We start from the raw sequence: 19,371 nt of genomic DNA on the forward strand, positions 1-19,371 counted from the left end.
GTTATTCAAGCCTGATACTGGTATTTTGAATTTAAAAGATGAACTGGATCCTACCGGATCTCCTGGTTTCACCACTGCTTTTGTCGCACCAGGTGTTAGTCCGGTGGGATTGGATATAGTTGATTTGGGTTTTTCGGTGGATCCCTTAAGATTCGTAGTAGCTGGTGTTGTTTTTTGTGGTATTTGGTTGTTTTCAAGGTTGGTGTTGTCATCGCTTCCGGCCATGGCGGTTAACCAGCCGGTCTCTGCTCAGTCGGCGAACTTTAAGTACGGATAATCCTTGCCCTTTCTTCTAGCGCCAATTGTTCCATGTATAGTACTAGGGGTTCGGACTGGTACGGGCCGGGTCCAGCTGGGTAACCTGCACAGGGTAACAAACGTAACTGCCCTCGGGGGTGGCTCGAGGAACCCCCCTTCGATGCTTAAGTTAGTATGTGTCTAGAGAGAGAAAGTGTGCTTAGATAGAGAGAGTGTGTGTAATAACTTATGTGTCTAACCCCTTTTTCGCTGTACTTGGTTTTCTATTTATAGATGTACAATCTTCTTTAGGTGGAGTAATACATGGTCAGCCTATAAGCCGACTCTAATGGGCTGGTGAGCCCCTTTGAATGCCCTTCCAGCCATGAGTGCGCACCCTGTGAGCAAAGCTAGGAGTGTGGTGATAGCTCACCAGGAGCTATCCCATACAAATATATTAAGACCAGAAGAAAAGAGATGAATGAGAAGGAGAGAAAAGGAAAAGAGTAAGGAAAACCTAAAAAAACAAAAAAAATCTAGCAATGAAGGCTAGAAAAACCTTTCCAAGGGAGAAACCCTAAAGGGAACCAAAAACCTCCAAGGAAAAACTTTGAGAGAGAAAAAAGATGAGGACGGTAAGTATACTAATCATGGCTAGTAATATATATATATATATATAGAATTGAGATCACTAGATAACCAAGACCTATAATTAGAATTAGGAATTCATCGTGACCGTTGATCATGCATAATCTGATGGCTGTCATCTTACCCGCCTCATTAAGGGTAAATTGTAATTACGCGTTTTGAATGACTATCCCTGCTTTTTCGTTTCTTCTATTTTCACTTTCTCTCTCTTCATTCCATTTTCTCTCTCCTCTTTCAAATTCTCTCGTGCGACAGTTGCGGTCACTGAGCTCTTTGCAAGTCCTCTTCTCAAATTCGCAACTTTTCATCTTTGCTCATTATTCTAGCAAATTTATGGGCAGGTAAGTTGATTTGATTTTCATCATCATTATTTTCTATGATAATTCGAATTTGAAACAGGTTTTTTGCGATTTAGGGTTTTCTCGATTATTTGTTTGAGTCGTTGTGATTTCAATTGATATATTAGGGATTATACAATTATATGTTTGCGTATTTACAATGATTGCTGAAATTATAGTTCTTTCAATTCTTTGTTTGAAAATTATAATTTCAATTGCTAAAATTACTACAATAACTTTGTATTCGTGTTTTTAGGTTATTTTTTAGGATTTTCATTTTTGTTTGTTTTAATTAGGGTAGTTGCTGCATTTTTATTTTAGTTGCTCTATGAGTTTTGTCGTGGGAGATAGTATATGAATACAAAAGTGACGTTTTTTTTTTGTTTTTTTTTTTTTTTTTTTTTTTTGGGATTTAGCTTGAGCTTTAGATTGAGTTTTACATGTTTGATGAAATGCTTGAAAGAAGTAAGACTATAATATGATGATGAATTGGTGAACCTCTGTTAGGAGGAGGTGTTAGGCTGGATTGGACTGAGAAACCGTCTGGTAGTAATGGCAATTGGGTTTGTTGTAATTGTTGGGTTTGCAGTACTTTTATCTCTTGGACTGTCAAGCAAAAGGGCAGTTTGTTAAAAAGAGTTTTCCCTTTTTTTATGTTGCATAAATTGACATCTTTTACTAGCAAAGCCTTTGAATGTTATCTTAAGACAGTAGGGATGGATAATGTTGAAGTGTTTGGATAACGTTAGAGATGTATTGTGCTATTTAAGGCCAGCTGCACAATTGTTGGCCTATTTTGTAGCAAGCCTTTCTTATTGATTTGTGCTCTTATTAGCCGAACAAAGATTTGAAGGAGATTAATAATGTGAAAGATGAGATATCAAGGCTCCAAGTGAAACCAATGTATGTTTCCTTGAACTTGTCATTGATTCAACCTTGTGCTATACTATTCTAAACTCAATCGCTTGAGTTTTAACCATTACTGTATTAATTTACACGAGGCTGCTGGAGAAAGATTTGTCAGGCTTGAGCATGAAAGAATAACAGCTGCTGGAAAAGCAACTCAATGAAAGCCTAATGTCCATAAAAGCTAAGAAGGTGGCTTTAGTTTTGTGGTTCCTTTTGTTTATTTCTGTCTTCTATATGAGGCTACTCGTATTATTGTTCGACAAGCACCCACATTAATAGAAATTTATGTGAATATTTGCTACTGTAGGACCAATTACCTGTGCTATACTATTCTTACATTTTTTTTTTTTTTTTTTTTTTAACTTTTGTTATATTTTTATTTATGTTAGAGTGATTTTTCTTTACTTTGATACACTAGCCTACTTGCTCAACTGGTAGAGCATTGTGCAAATGCACAAAGATGTGGGTTTGAATCCTACGTAGGTTCATTTGTGTAATGTGGCTACTAAACTCAATCTATACAAAGCTGGAGGTGGTGGCATTTTAAGGTGTGATAAGGGTACTTGGCAAATATGTTATGCTATAAATTTTAATGCTATGTCTGCAGCTTTAGCTGAGCTTCTGACTATAAGGGAGGGTCTCCTTATTTCCTGGGATGGAGAAATCAAGTTCTTGGAACTAGAAACAGATGCAGAGGCTTTAGGGAAAATGCTGAGCAATCCTAACTCCTTTAGAGACCACGATCAGGGAACATTATAAGAGATGTGGCTGAGTTATTGCAAAGAAACTGGTCAGTGACTGTTTTGCATGCTAGCAGAACAATTAACTACGTGGCTCACAAACTAGCAACTATTGTAAGGACTAAAGTTCAACTTGGTGAAAGGGTGCTATTCCACTATCCCCCTGCTGAGATCTTTGACACTTATGCTGCTGAAATACCAACAATCCCTATGGCTTAATCCTGATGATAACGGCTGCTCAACACCTTATGCTCATCTTGTCTTTCTCTGCAAGTCTTTTGCTGGCATTATGTTTGCTTTAATTTTTTGTTGCTTAGTTTATTTTATGTCTTCCCTAAGTAGTAGGATGCTGGTACTTTTAATCTCTTTGAACAATCTTTTGTTTAGGTTGGCTGTTGTCACCTTGATGTAATATATAATCTATTTCCCTTTAGCGTAAAAAAAATAGTTTCTATGTTTGAAAATCTGATTTCTAAATTTTTTCAGTTACTTTTTTTTATTGTTTTATTTACTTTAAATATGAAAACCTTTACTATGACCTCATTCTTCTTTTATATTTGATCACTCTTCATGTTTGTAGAGTTTTGGCTCATTTTATAGAGAGTTCAAGGTCAATGATGTAGGGTACCCATGAAGATCGACTATTCATTGCTTTGTGTCATTTGATTATACATACACTAATTTTTATTATTTTAATTAATAATTACTTTTTAGTGTTTATTATTTACTTTTGGGATATTTTGATCTACTTTTGATTTCTTGTCGAGCTATTCTGATTTATTTAAGAGATATTCTAATTTTGAAATATTATTTTGATTTACTATTTTTTAGATATATTGGAGGCATGTGTAACAAATTTCTCATTCTCTTTCAAAGTACAATCTCAAAAGAAATATTTTAATTTACTTTTGAGATAATTTGATTTACTTTTGATATATTTTAATTTACTTTACTCTTGAGATGTATTAGTTTACTATTTTGTATCGATTGACGACTTTAAAGTACCATTTTCTGAATTATGGTAAAAAAAAGGCGGAGTCACTTATAATTGCTTATTCATGTAGCTTTTGACGTATTTTGAATAACCTATGTAGGATTTGAACCTACATCTCTATGTATCCGCAAAGTGCTATACCACTTGAGCTAATAGGTTTACTTTAAAGTTTTTTTTTTACTTACTTTAAATTCTTTTTAATTTACTTCAGAGACAACTGATGTAGCTAGGAATTTACCTTTCTAATCTTATTCATTCCCTAAATTTTAAACCCCAAAAGAATTGGTGGGATTAAAAAATATATCCATTATCAGTCATATATCTCACCGATCCTAACCTTTTCCAAAATAAAAAAAAAATATAACATATCTAAGAACTCCCTTATTTAAGATATTCCCAACACAATCACAAATTTGCATGACAACAATATCAACTTGCAGGACACCTCTGCCATCTGATCCAAATTCTGTGCCATAGAAAATGCTTGCTCGCACACTAGAATACAGTCCAAAGCCCAAAAGTAATTACATTAAAGAATAAACATGCAATATAGATTGCAGACCATGATTTTGCATCAATTTTTGTGCCAATCTAATGAGCATGTTCACGTACAAGTCAATCCAATGAGGCAGATCTTGATAGTTTTGAGGTGAATGTTTACAAGTCTACTCTTGATCAAGTTTCAGTTATACAATCTGATTCTCATGCTCTTTAAATTACTGCTTAAATGTTAGCAAAGTAGATAAGGCTTGCCTTTGTGAGCTTTCAGAGGAAAATTGCACTAGTAGTTTATGATGTTTAATGCCAAATTCTTCATGCTCTGAAAATTGCAAAGTAAACAACCACTTTTTATAGCAACAGGCTGCAATGTATAAGCAAACAAAACTGAACAAATAGAAATGGATCAGAAGTACATTGCTTACTATTTTTGCACCATAACAGCAAGGATTCTGCCATGACAACAGACAACAGCCACCTATGCATTCAATCTTTGCACCATAACAGCCATAATCTTCCCTTACTCATCCCTAATTGTAACACCCAAGCCAACCCCTGTACCTTTGAAAATGCGCTGCATCAGCATACACAAACTCTACAAGCAACAGGTGGCACCCAAGAGCTCCTAACAACTGCCCTATTCATACTCCTCCCTAGATGTCCTATAAATCCTATCAGTATAGTTTTTATAATTCTTAACCAATTGAACAAAACCCATGACTCCAATAACCCGGTTTTTCCATGGCTCATTAAACACAATAGAGTTCATATAAGACCACGCACCCCACACCAAAGATACAAACATCAAAAAGTCCTCATTGTTGGCATTAGTTTACTTTAAGAGAGGATTAATTTACTTTTAGAGAGATTTAGTTTACTTTTAAGGAGAGTTGATTTACTTATATGAGATAAATTCTTTCATGGACATAGGTATGAGATCTACCATAACAACATTGACAATCACTTCAACCCAACCAGCTTCCACACCACTAATTATGTTCTCCCTCTGATTTTGATTGCTCATATAATGTAAATAATGGTTTTAGTTTTTCTATAACTTTACACTATAATTTGTTCACTTTTACTTGGTTTCCAATTACTTTAAACAAATTCAACTTGTAAATCTCACAAGAATCATCCATAGGATCAATTAGCATAAACTCAAGCTCCATCCAAAAGTAGTCAAAATTAGCTATAATAACTCAAAAGCCAGAAAAAATCGTTCGTAGTGAAACATTGAATAGCTTCGAAATATCACTATTCACTAAATAATGTATGATCTTGAAATTAATCAATTTGCGGATTTTAGAAACTCAATATATGCTCGTTAAATAGTCTAATTTGATTAAATTAAAACAATACTCCAACCGAAACACTAAAACGAATCTCAATAATCGATATCGAACAAATCAATAGTCTACTTTGATCAAATTCATACGCTACATCTGGAAAATATAGCACAAATTCGAGCACCAAAATTCTCTAATAAAAACCTAGAAATCTAATTCTCCAAAATTCAAACACAAATTGTGAGTAATACATGGAGTAAGAAATAAAAATAAATAAATAAATAAAACCTAGAAATTTGATATAACAAAAATCACAATGTTTACCTGTAAATTTCAGACAATTCGACGTGAAATCACCAAATTATACAACACCATGGACGAGCACGAAAATAGAGAAATAAAAAACATCTTATCTCACAAGCTACTTCAATGAAGTACAGAGAGCAAGAATACCGCTTTAATGGAGAAGAAAAGGCTCGAAAACTGGTTTAATGGAGAACTCAAAGCACTAGCATCAATGGAGGAGAGAGATTAGTTGGAGGAGAGAGAATTTGGAGTGTGAAGAGCTAATCGCATGATCCTGAATTCTAGATATTAAATGATCTGATCCGTCCATTATTCAGCTAGTTATTATACGGGGAGGTTCCGCTAAAAACAGAGCTTATGGTGAAAACTAAAAACAAGCAATCTTAGCTATTCATTACTAGCACAAAAGATCAGACGGTTCTAAAGCCCTAAGATCATTCCAACCTTACATATAATCAATTCAACCGTTTTAAAGGTCTTTTTTTTTTTTTTTTTTTTTTTGACAAACGCAACGTTTTAAAGGTCACTACATGCTAAAATAAAGTAACTTTATCTAAATTGACGATATTTACATAGAGTCACTATATATAAAAATAACGTAACTATATACAAAAATAGGGTAGCTATTTCAATTTTTACAATATTTACATTAAGGTCACTATATACAAAAATAGGGTAACTATTTCAATTTTGACCATATTTACATAGAGGTCACTATATACAAAAATAGGGTAACTATAACAATTTTTACAACATTTACATTAAGGTCACTATATACAAAAATAAAGTAACTATATCGTCTGAGTTTTTGACACCATTTACATAAAGGTCACTATATACAAAAATAAAGGTCACTATATATAAAAATAAGGTGACTGAAACAAAATTTACAACATTTCCATAATTCTAAGGTCATTATATCGAAAATAAGGTAACTATATATTAACTTCGGGTAATTACATCAATTTGACACCATTTACCTAGAAGTCGATAAATATAAAAATAAGTATTAAAAAAGTCTATGTAGGATTCGAACCTACATCCCGTGATTACACGGTGCTCGACCAATTGAGCTAATAGGCTTTCAACATGCCAAAACAGCCAATAAAAGCATACCAACATCACAGACCAACATCATACAGACTGAAGCAAAACAAGCTTGACAAGATCAACGTTTCAAGAACAGAAGCAGAGGCAAATAAAAGCATACCAGGATATCATGATACGAGCAAGCCACCTGTATATGAGGAATCCCAACTAAATGTAGATATTGAACAGGCAGGCACCAAAAATCATACAATCAGAGATAAATCTTCACAAAGGCTGAAGAAGGTTACTATACTAACTCCAGCTGACAAGGTAAGATTAGGTATGATAGAGCTCGCAATAACGCAAACTAGCATACTCGAATTTTAGAAATAAATTTCTAAGGACACACTTCTACCATTTAACAGATATAAGCCTATGAGGCTATGATTCACAAAACAATACATATCTAGCTCCGTATCAGAGTGCACTTAGATTCTGGTACCATTACTTCAAAAGAAAGTCTATAGTAGGATAACAATACAATTGACCACTTGGTATTAACATTCAACTCTCTTACTCTTTGAGTGGAATAATAACAATAACTCAAATGTCTAGACTGTCATGGATGATCTGCACTACTGTTCGAATAAAATCTTAAATGAAAATGTACAAATCTACTGCAGAATTAAACAAAATATCGTTCACAATCACAATCACAAGCAGAACTTATTTAATCACATTCTTTCTTATACACAACATATAACAACCCATTAATAGGCAAAATCACATATCTACACATCACAGCACACAGGAGTGAAATCAACACGCTCACAATCACAAGCAGAACTTTCACCCAATCACACACCTATACATAAACGAGCAGCTTACTGTCCAATTATAGGTTGTATATATAAACAATTTCTACGGCAACACAAAAGCAAGGAAATCACATTTCTGACAATCAGACTAAATACATCAATAAAATGCAGCAACATTAGAAAAATATCATCAAAATAATCAAATAAAACACAAAGTTCAGAAAATTTGATGATGAAATTGAAAATCGAACACAAAGTGATAAACTAAGCCGAAAAAATCGAGCACAAACTGATAAACTTAAAATGAAAAAATCGAACACAATTGAGAAAAAATAAAACCGAAAAAATCGAAATCAAATTCAAAAAATTAAGCCGAAAAATCAAACACAAATTGAAAATAGAGAAATTGATCAATATACAATGAAATGATCGATTAACGTAGAAAAATTTGATGACGAAATTGATGTGCTCAGAATGCCAAACGAAGAAATTAAGCTGAATTATAACATAATTAAACTTATATGAAACTCGATTAAGAATGAACTACCTCAAATAAAGTTAAATTACTCCTACGAAACTTACAAAATTTGCCAAAAATTACAAAATTAATAAAAAACAGAAGCAAAGTACTCAAAAAAAATTAACAAATCGGAAACGAAAAACTCAAGAAATTACTCAAAAAACAACGGTATGAAGAAATTATGAAAAACGCAAAATAATAACTCAAAAAACAATTAAAAAATCAGAAAATAACAAAAAACAGAAACGAAAAACTCAAAAATTACACAAATAAGAAACGAAAAACTCAAAAAAAAAAAAAAAAAAAAAACTCAAAAAACATTGATTAAAAAAGCTAAAATAAAGCAAAATTATAAACGATTTCCTTACTTGATAGATCGTAGACAATAATAGGAATCAATTTGATGAAGAATCGAATCAATCACAACTATGCTTTGGAGAAGTAGTATGAAGTTTGAGGAAGAATGTAGAAATCAGGAAAGAGAAAAGAGAGGAGAGAGAATGTTATGCATGAAAATGCAGGAGAGAGAAACCAAAAGGCTGGAAAAAACCCCTACCGTAGGATAAGATGAGTTTGAATCTACGGTCAAGATTTTGTGTTTTCAGTTTTTAACTTAAGGTTGGTTTTCACGTGATCCAACTCCTATATATATATATATATATATATATATATATATATATATATATATATATATATATATATATATATATATATATATATATATATATATATATATATATATATATATATATATATATATATATATATATATATATAATTTGCTTCATTTGTCAACCTTTAGTAATTTTTATCCCTAATTATATATATATATATATATTTCGTAACATTTTTTTAAAGAACATATTGCTAATAGTTTGACATATACTTATAATTATTACGTAAACCTTGCTACTATAATTTAGTTGTTCCTTTTCACCAAAAACAAAAAAATTTACTTCGTCAATTTTTTTAACAAAATTAAATTCCGGTAAAAAATAACAACAAAAATATAATAGATAATAAACATATAATTCGAAATCATTTGATTATATTCCTAAGATAATAAGGTTCCCAGCCGACATCCTTTCAAGTACTATATACGAATTAAACTACTAAGACCAAAACATAGGGTGATATTTAAAAAACGTAATAACCAAAGACTTTATTATATTATCTCAATGCTCTTAGTGTATGTTGACGATCTCGCGGATAATAGTACGTTCACCATCCTTTCCCTTGGAAGTACCCACCTTCTCTCCAAAGTTACCCATCTTTTCTCTGAAAGCAACAACCTTACATTTAGATTTTTTGTTGGACGGGGGTGTCCCGGAGATAAGTTGCTTCCTTGTTTTTGGAGTTTTTAGAGTGAGGCAAGCTTGTTCGACATACATTTTCAACAACTTACCAAGAGGTTCGACCATTGACAAAGCATTCTTCAATGCATTAGTCTCCTCCATTTCAATGCATGCATGCATGAGATTGTTTAATGAGTGCTTTCACTTTGATAGTTAGTCGAGTGTGACTAGCTACGATGGTTTTGTAATATCCCACATTTTTAGAGTATTTATATAGTATAAAAGTAAATATTTTAATTTTATAAATATGAGTAGTAAGTGCTTATACAAATATTTTATACAAGTGTTTAATAAATATCTTGAGAATAATTATTATCATATATATTTTAAAGTAAGTATTTGAATTTATTTTATGACATGGGTTTTATTATGCAAGAATATTCTAGAATAATAAACTAAAAAATATGATCACCCAAATTTAAGGGAATTAGATGATCATCTTATTTAAAAAATATTCTAGAAAGAATTTAATGACAAGAAAATAATTTTATGCTAGAGCATCTTTCCAAGTTTTCTAAAACATTTATTCTTGCAAAATCTTTGTCTTAATTCTATTTTCATTTTATGTTAACTAAATAAACTTGAGGAGCAAGCCAAGGAATTTTCATGGCAAGCATGACTAAATGAGAGAGCTATATAAACTCATAGTCATGAATTTTCAAAGGTTGTTTAATTTTCAAATCAAGTAAGCATTTTAAAATTTTAAGTTTTTGAAAAAAAAAATAAAGAGATGAAGAAGAAAAGAAGATGGCAGCGAGCCACCACAAGGGCAGCCGACCACCACCGTGGCCACGGCTGGCAGCCAGCATAGGTCACTATCGACCACTAGGTCACGATTGAACCGCCGTTGTTGCCATCGTGACTGGTAGGGCTACTATTTGACCGCTTTATAAAATAAATAAAAAACTTTTCCTTTATTTTCATCTTTTCTAATTAAATTTCAAATTTTAATTTTATAATTTATGAGATTAATTTTCATATTTAAATTAATGAGATTAATCAATATTTATCATTGAATTTAAAGGGTTTTTAAAGACTATGAATGTAGTATTGAATTGGTTTATTGGTTTGATTTTAAAAAGAGTTTTAAAGCATTATAAAAAATGATTTTAATTTATTTATAAAGCTGAAAATTTATTTTAGATTGTGTTATTTATTTATAAAAGAGTGTGTGAATTAGTGCCCTGAGACTGCAAATGATGCTTGAATTTATAGAGGAGAAATGAGGGATAAGATCCGGAATCCTAGAATTGAGGCGCCGTGGAAAGAAAAAACATCGCATCACGACACAAGTATCGTGGCACAGTACTCGTGAGATGGTGCGGTGGTAAATTTTTATCATTTCTGAAGATGAAAACGCGTGAAAAAGATAAAATCGGGTGAAAACAGTGTCGTGGCGCGGCACTTCAGTTTTCTAGAAACTTCTTTAAAATTCATTTTTATCTCATTTTAAACAAAACACGTGATAAATTATGCGTCATTTCTATTATCCCGGACTCATTTCAGGTTTAGGGTTTTATAATTTTATTAATTGGGCTCAATGAATAGATAATGAAATGGATTAAAATGGTTTGGGTTGAAAATGAGGTTTGGACAAGGTTTGAATAAATGTTTGGACTGATTTGTAAACTGTATTGGATTGAGCATAAATTTTAAGTACTCCTAAGATTAAATACTCAACCCGACCAATAGTGTCGTTGATAGGTTGTTCATCATCGGGTTTGGTTTTAGGGAGACATTTTTGTAGGGATTTAGGTACTCTAAGCGGAATTTTATGAATCATATTCACACGCACATAAAACAAAATCGCATGCATAACACACAAGAATCACATAATTATACCTTTGAAGCATGAATTCCACGTAGCAAGTTGATTGATAATTAGGGAGAGAATAGAGCCCCAAGTGTTGCTCCTCTACTTAGTCCACGGGATTCGAATTAGCCGTCCTCCAATACTAGATTAGTCAGATGAAGGGGAAACACCACGGTCACCACCTTTGCGAAAAACCAGCACCACCACGAACCACCACCACCATCGTACACCAAGCCGGCGCAAGGAAAGAGAGAGTGCCGCGAGAGTGGGAGTTTGAGGGGGTTGGTCTCGTGTTTGCTAACTCGAGTTTTCGATAAAGTAAAACTGCCTTAGGAGCAAAGCCCAAAACCCTCTACACTCCTCCATGTGGCCGGCCACCTAGAGGGAGAAGGCCCATTATGTGCCTCTTCCTCTTATGCTCAATCTAGGCCATTTGTGTGACCTTATAGGATCCGTTCAGTTGGGCTTTAGACTATTTTACTAGCCCAAATATTGTTAGTACCTCTAGCTATGATATAACGACGACCCAAAAGAACGAACTTAATTACATAATTTGATCCAGTTATATATGTAATACCCCGTATTTTTGAAAGGTATTTTCTAAATTAAAGAGTATTTAGTCTCGTATTTTTGACGTATTTTCTAACTTAAGAGTATTTCAGTTTTGGAGCCAAAATGATGTTTGAATTTTGGCGCCTAAATCAATTGTCTTAATTAAATGGATAAACTAAACATTTTATAAATAGTATTTTGATTAAGTAAATAATAAACCAAATATATATTAATTAATAAAATTAGTAGTATTTTTGGATTTAAAAATCTGATTTTCGTAAATAATATTTTCGGATTCTTCCAATGAAAATCCAATTTTACTTAATATCTTTTTAAACTAATTATTTTCATGAAATAAAATTAATTTCCTAAAACTAAATAAATTTTATTTTCGGATTTTACAATTTAAAATCTGATTTTTACTCTAAGTAAAGTATCTTCATAAAATAAAATTAATTCCTAAACTAATGAAGTATTATTCCGTATGAAGTTATACCTTACTACGTTCCGTGTGAAATTATGATTTAATTATGTCCGTATGAAATCATACTTTATTAAATTCCGTATGAAATTATATTTTACAACATCATATTTATTCCGTATGAAATTTGCTAAAGTCATAATTTATTAAGTTCCGTATGAAATTACATTTATTACATTCCGTATGAAATTATATTTTACGTTCCGTATGAATTTATAATATTACGTTCCGTATTAAATTATGAAATTATGCCGGATTGATTTTAATGATTTGGATTTAAATTAAAAGTGACTTTGAGTCGTAGTTGAAATTATTGGAAATGATTTGCAAGTTTGTTGCTATGTAAGTGTGACGGATTTTTAAAGAAGAGTTTTTAAGCAAATCAATCAATATGTTATGAATCCCACTTAGGGAATGGATTAGAGAAGACTATGGACTTTGCATGACCTAGTCTTTCCTCAAGATTGACCTTTATTATAAAGTAAACCACTTTGGGGGTGTGCACACTTAGTGAGGAAATGGTTTGGAATGAGTCGATTGAGTTTTTAACTTGTCTTAAAAGAATTGGATTGGAAAAGTTCTTATTTGAGTACGGCATTGGTATTGTTTTATAAATTAAACGTAAACGATTTAAATTACGTTTTACTTATCTTACACATGGCTTACTTAGCATATTTTTCTAATACGTGCTTTTGTTTTGGCTTTGCCCTGTTTACCATTTATGGTAAGCAGGTGAATATTTCAGGTGGAAATTGATTGATGCATACGGGAGTCCACGGGAATTTCACCTAGTTAGGAAAAGTTTGAGTCATTTTGTGTCACAAATTATGAACAAGTTTTATTATGGTTTATTTAATAAAGAATAAAGAATTTTCCGCTGCAAAAGTATTTTGAAGTATAAGCCTTGTGTTATCACGCGGCGGTAATACCCCCAAGTCTATCTCTACGGTATTTATACGTATTTTTCTACATTTTCCGTAGAGGGAGATTTGGGGGTGTTACAATATATATCTTGAAACTGCACTTGACGACAACATAAATCCTTCAATCTCCCACTTGTGTGAGACAAGTGTGTAATATTCAAATTCCATAAGTCAATATGTGTAACACCCCATAAATTCCTTTCCTTTAAAATGCCTGTTTAACCCTTTTTAAAATACGAAATAGGAAAATCTAAAACATTATCGCCACCGTGAAAACGACTAAGGCAAATATCAAAGACACATAGCGGAAGACTATCTTAAAATAAACCTCAAATGAAATAAAGTTTAATAAAATCAACTCAAACTTTTAAAACCAACTTATGCTAAAACAATAACTTGAAACCATTAAAAGCCCCTTTAATACCAAAGTAAATATAAACATTAACTAATGTTAGTGTCAACAATCACATAAATAATTCAATACATTAAATAATAAACAAAGAAACATGTAACCCTCTTCGCTCAACCCCATCATGCTTAATATGCTTCATCACCTTAAAACTTCTCTCTACTTGTCCCCACTACTCGCCATTAGAAATGGGTCGTCGTAGGGCCAAGGTAAAGACAAGGCCAAACAAACATGCAAACACACAATCAGCAATGCTGAGTACATAAGCGTAATAAAACACACTAACATGCTTCCATCTTATCAACACACAACTTACCGAGTTGCACCTATTACAAGCATACAATGTACAAAACGACCAACCAACAAATAAATAAACTGCTTATTTAATTTGATTACGCATCGAACGGGTTTCCCACCAAATCCCCGCCTCAAATAGATTGAGGTAAACTACACCGGGAGCTAACCGGGTAGGCAAATGTCACATGAAAGTGACGGACATCCTGCGCATAAAATAATAAAAAGGAAAATACAGCGTCCTGTACTCCCAGTAGAAGTTATGGTTAAATATAAAACCCCATAACTCCCCCCATATGTTCATACTCAAGGTATATATGTTCCAAGAGTTTTGGTGCATAATCTCTTTTACTTTACGTTATTTACAAATTATTAGATTAGTAATGACTGTCAAACACAACACAAACCAAACACTATAATTTATTCAAGCAATTAAACATACAAATTTAATTCTTGAATAATTGTGACCACATAAACTTAGTGTTGAATCCTTTTTAAACTACCTCAGTGCTAAAATAACACCTTAAGTGCATAAGGCACCGTAAATCCTATCCCTTGGTGTTAGAAACACCTTAAGTGCACGTAGGCACCGCAATATAATTTATTCCCATGTACTAAGACACTTAAATAATAGCTCCTTCCTCATGCTTATAGCATCAATAAAAATTATATGAACCGTAATAAAATTCCCTTTCATATTCCAAACCAAATTAAACAATTAGTTTAATTACACATGCTCTCTATCATGCCAATAATAAAAGTGCGGTTCATATCCAAAATGCCAATACAAATAATTCCAATCACCAACTCACCATAAATAATTCATACATCACAAATCATCCACCAACATCAATCCAATCAACAAATTCCAACCAACACCTATCATGATACTACTTGGAATTAAACAAAACCTAGCATGCTTCTATACACTTAAACCACTACTAAGTACGCGAACGTACCTTAAATCATCTTTCCAACTAGCCACAATGCTAGAAATTACTCAACTTAAAGTCTCCTACAATACCAAATACATAAACTCAATTACTCCCTTGATTACACAAATTTCCAGCAACTTTTAAATACTTTAAACCCTCTCTAATAAGCTGAAATTTTGGTTTAAAACCTTTAAAACTCTTTCTTTAAGTGGGTAATTAAAACCACAAAGTAAAAACTCATTCATGGTGTTTTTATAAAAAAATCCAGCACACTTTTTAAGGTTCAAATCCTTCAAATAAATCTGAAAATCCATTAAAATCAATTAAAACCTTCTCTACTTATGGGTAATCAACCTCTTTTTATTAAACACAAAAGTAGTGCTTAAAATAAAATTCCAGCAATATTAATTTATTAAAAACTCATTAAAACTCCATAAAGACACAATCTTTAAGCTTTATTATCACTTGCAATCAATGGGTATATAAAACCCCCAAATTAATTGCAAGTTATAACCCTAAAAATCAACTCTTTTATAATTAAAACCCTAACTTTTAATACTTTATAAAATCTGAAATTAAAACTCTTTATAATATGAAATTTATACTCTTTAATCATTAAAACACAATTATAAAACATACTAAACATAATTTAACAATTAAAATTAAAACCCAAAATACATACTACATAAAACGAATTTAAAAAAAAAAACAAGAGAGAGAAAAAAGAACCACCGTGGGTTGTGCCGACCGGCTGGGCGGCGGCATGTGTACGGGTGGTCGGAGTTGTTACCGGCGAGGTGAGGTGGCAGCAAAGTGGGCCGATGTGATGACATGGGACCAAGCTTGCGTGAGGTGGCAATTTGCTCACCAATTCTCACGCACAACATCAGGGGAAACAAGGGGGAAAAAAAAGAATAAGAAAAAGAAAAGAAACAAAAGAAGTGAACTGCTAAACGTCGCTCCCAATTTAACAGGCGTCGCTCCCATTTTAAGATCAAATGACCATTTTTCCCTTTTCATAGCTTGGGCTATATAAAGGTGTAGCACTGGGTTAAAAAGTTTCCGGAGCATTTTAATATTATTCCCAACACCCACTTCCTTTAAAAAATTCCCGAGTCCCAAAATTCACCACTTGCCTTAAAAAATTCCCAAGTCCCAAAATTGTCGGGGCCCACCAACAAAAACCCGATATATACTAAAAAAAATATTAAGCTTAAACGACGGGTTTAGGACGATGGACAACGACAACGATCGTACACCAGAGGCATCGTCGGAGGATTCGGTAAGTCGTCGAACTTTTTTTTTTATTTGAAATGGGGACATCCGCCTAAAATTGTTAGATCCTCCATGGTGGATCCACCTGAAATTTCCGGATCTTCCATGGTGGATCTGGAAATTTCAGCGGATCCAACAATTTTAGGCGGATGTCTTTTTTTTTTTTTTAATTGATAATTAATCAAATCTTTTTTGTTTTTTTTAAACCAACTAATCCAATTTATTAATGTAATCTTTGTATGATAATTATATTTTTTTATTGTGATTATTATTATTTTTGTGATAATTTGAGTAATTAGTATTAGTATTATTAGTTAATATTTGTAATTTTTGTGATATTAGTTAATGTTAATGTTAGTTAATATTATTTATTGTTGTGATATTAGTTAAGTTGGTGTTAGTTGATGTTAGTTAATGTTATGATATTAGTGTAATACCCCATATTTTTGAAAGGTATTTTCTAAATTAAAGAGTATTTTAGTCTCGTATTTTGACGTATTTTTCTAAATTAATCATTCTTCTAAAGAGTATTTTAGTTTTGGAGCCAAAATGATATTTAAATTTTGGCGCCTAAATCATTTGTCTTATTATTTTACAAAACTAATTAAAATGGATAATCCAATAAATGAAACTATTTTATACCTATGTTATAAATAGTATTTTTGATTTTTCAAAAATTAAATAGATAAACCGAAATTATATTAATTCGGTTAAAATAAATTAATTTCCTTAAACTAATTGAATTGTATTTTCGGATTTCATAATAAAAATCTGAATTGTTTTAATACCTTTCCAAATTAATTATTTTTGTGAAATATATATCTATAAATTAATTAATAAATTTAATTTCCTAAACTAATGATATTTTCGGATTTTTCATAATGAAAAATCTGATTTTATTTATTTTCATAAAACAAACTAATTAAATGTTATTTTCGGATTTTTACAAAATAAAAATCTGATTTTATTTAATATCCTTTTAAGTAAATTATTTTCATGAAATAAATTAATTTTCTAAACTAATTAAATGTTATTTTCGGATTTTTACAAAATAAAAATCTGATTTTATTTAATATCCTTCTAAGTAAATTATTTTCATGAAATAAATTAATTTTCTAGACTAATTAAATGTTATTTTTGGATTTTTCATAATAAAAATCTGATTTTTATTTAATATCTTGCTAAACTAATTATTTTCATGGAATAAATTAATTTCCTAAGGTAATTAATAGTATTTTCGGATTCTATATAATAAAAACCTGATTTAATATCTTCCTAAATTAATTATTTTCATGAAATATATATTTATAAAATATTTTACCTAATCTATGAAATTAACATAAAAGATCCGAAAATATTAAGCAAATATTTTCGGCCACTCATAGCTTTTCTAAATAATTTTTAACTTATTTTATTAAAAATAAAAATCCTTTAAAATTCCTTATATCTACTCTTAAATCTAAAATTTATTTGATCTTATTCTATACTTGCACTCCAAGCTCAAAACTTACTAAACAAAATTTCATGACCAAATAAAATCTAATATTCTTTCATACATTTAATTATTTTCTAAAAAACTTAAAACCCTAATTTCTATTCTTTGAAATTACCCAAATTATACAACCCTAAATTGCTATAAACCCATCACCTAAACACCTATAAATACCCCTTCCAAACACCGAAGACTCACACCAAAAACCTCAAGAAATCTTCTTCTCTCTCTTTTTCTCTCTCACGGTTTTTCCTCTCCTCTTCTCCTCCCTCAAACTTTCGGCCACCACCATCACCGGCGGCCCTCACCGGCGACCACCAGCCACCACTGCCGGCAGCCACCACCTATCACGGCCGGCCACCTTGCTTCCTCCCTTGCCTTGGTTTCCATCTTCGTCCTCAATTTCTCCTTCTCCTAAACTTGTTTTACAATTTATAATTGAATTTCATAAATATTATTTCTTGAATAAATTATTTTATAAAAACAGAAAATTATTTTGTAAAAACAGAAAAATTTATTTTATTAAAGTATAATAATAAATCATAATTAATTCATGAACATATAGGATATGTTGGTTAAATTGTTGTGCTTATTTGATAGCCTTATATTAATTAAGGTTATAATAATGTGTAGGGTGTTCGTGATTAAGTGAAGTGAAGTAATTTTGTTAATCGCTTGTGTTACGATCAAGGTACGTTATGTGGTTTGATACCTTCGAAAGTGGCTTGTGAAATTATGAACTATTAAGTTTCGTATAAAATTATGAAATATTATGTTTCTTATGAAAGTATGATTTATTATGAAATCATGATTTATTATGACATTATGTTTTATTATATTTCTTATGAAAGCATGTTTTATAATAATCTAAATTCATGGTTTTTGATAATCTAAAGTGACTTTGAATTGTGGATAAAATTATTAAAAGGATTGGATTAAGAATGATTTACAGGTTTCTTAAAAGGTGCTTTTAAGCAAATCAATCTATATGGTTATGAATCCCACTTAGGGAATGGATTAGAGAAGACTATGGACTTTTCATGACCTAGTCTTTCCCCAAGAATAGCCTTGAAATAGTAGGAGACTAGCTTGGGGGGTGTGCACACTTAGTGAGGAAATTGATTTTGAAATGTAATTGATTGAGTTTTAAACTTGTCTTGAAAGAATTGAATTGTAAAAGTTCTTGCATGAGTATGATATTGGAAAGAATGTGTTGGAATTATTGGAATTAAATGTACGTGTTTTAATTAATGTTTTACTTATCTCACACATGATCTACTTAGCACAATTTGCTAATATGTGCTTTGGTTTTGGCTTTGCCCTGTTTACCTTAATGGTAAGCGGGTGAACTTTTCAGGTGGAAGTGGATTGATGCATATGGGAGACCACGGGAATTTCACCTAGCTTAGGAAAAGTTTGAATTGTTTTTGTGTCATGATTTATGAACAGTTTTATTTGAAGTATTATTAATAATGAATAAAGAATTTCCGCTGCAAAAGTATTTTGAAATATTAGC

At 31.5% G+C, this 19,371-nt stretch overlaps 2 long non-coding RNA genes across 2 annotated transcripts; one reads left to right on the plus strand and one right to left on the minus strand.

The window, feature by feature from the left end:
• Window positions 1-516: 516 nt before the first annotated feature.
• Window positions 517-2,480, plus strand: LOC110739299. The gene is made up of 2 exons (XR_002514771.1): window positions 517-1,226; window positions 2,059-2,480. It is a non-coding gene; the product is annotated as an uncharacterized LOC110739299 (long non-coding RNA).
• On the minus strand, window positions 2,471-6,607 carry LOC110739298. Its single transcript, XR_002514770.1, has 2 exons — window positions 5,978-6,607; window positions 2,471-4,925 (listed from the first exon to the last, which is right to left on the minus strand). It is a non-coding gene; the product is annotated as an uncharacterized LOC110739298 (long non-coding RNA).
• Window positions 6,608-19,371: the final 12,764 nt, after the last annotated feature.

This window comes from Chenopodium quinoa, unplaced genomic scaffold (genome assembly GCF_001683475.1).
Source record: "Chenopodium quinoa cultivar QQ74 unplaced genomic scaffold, ASM168347v1, whole genome shotgun sequence".
NCBI lineage: Eukaryota > Viridiplantae > Streptophyta > Magnoliopsida > Caryophyllales > Amaranthaceae > Chenopodium > Chenopodium quinoa.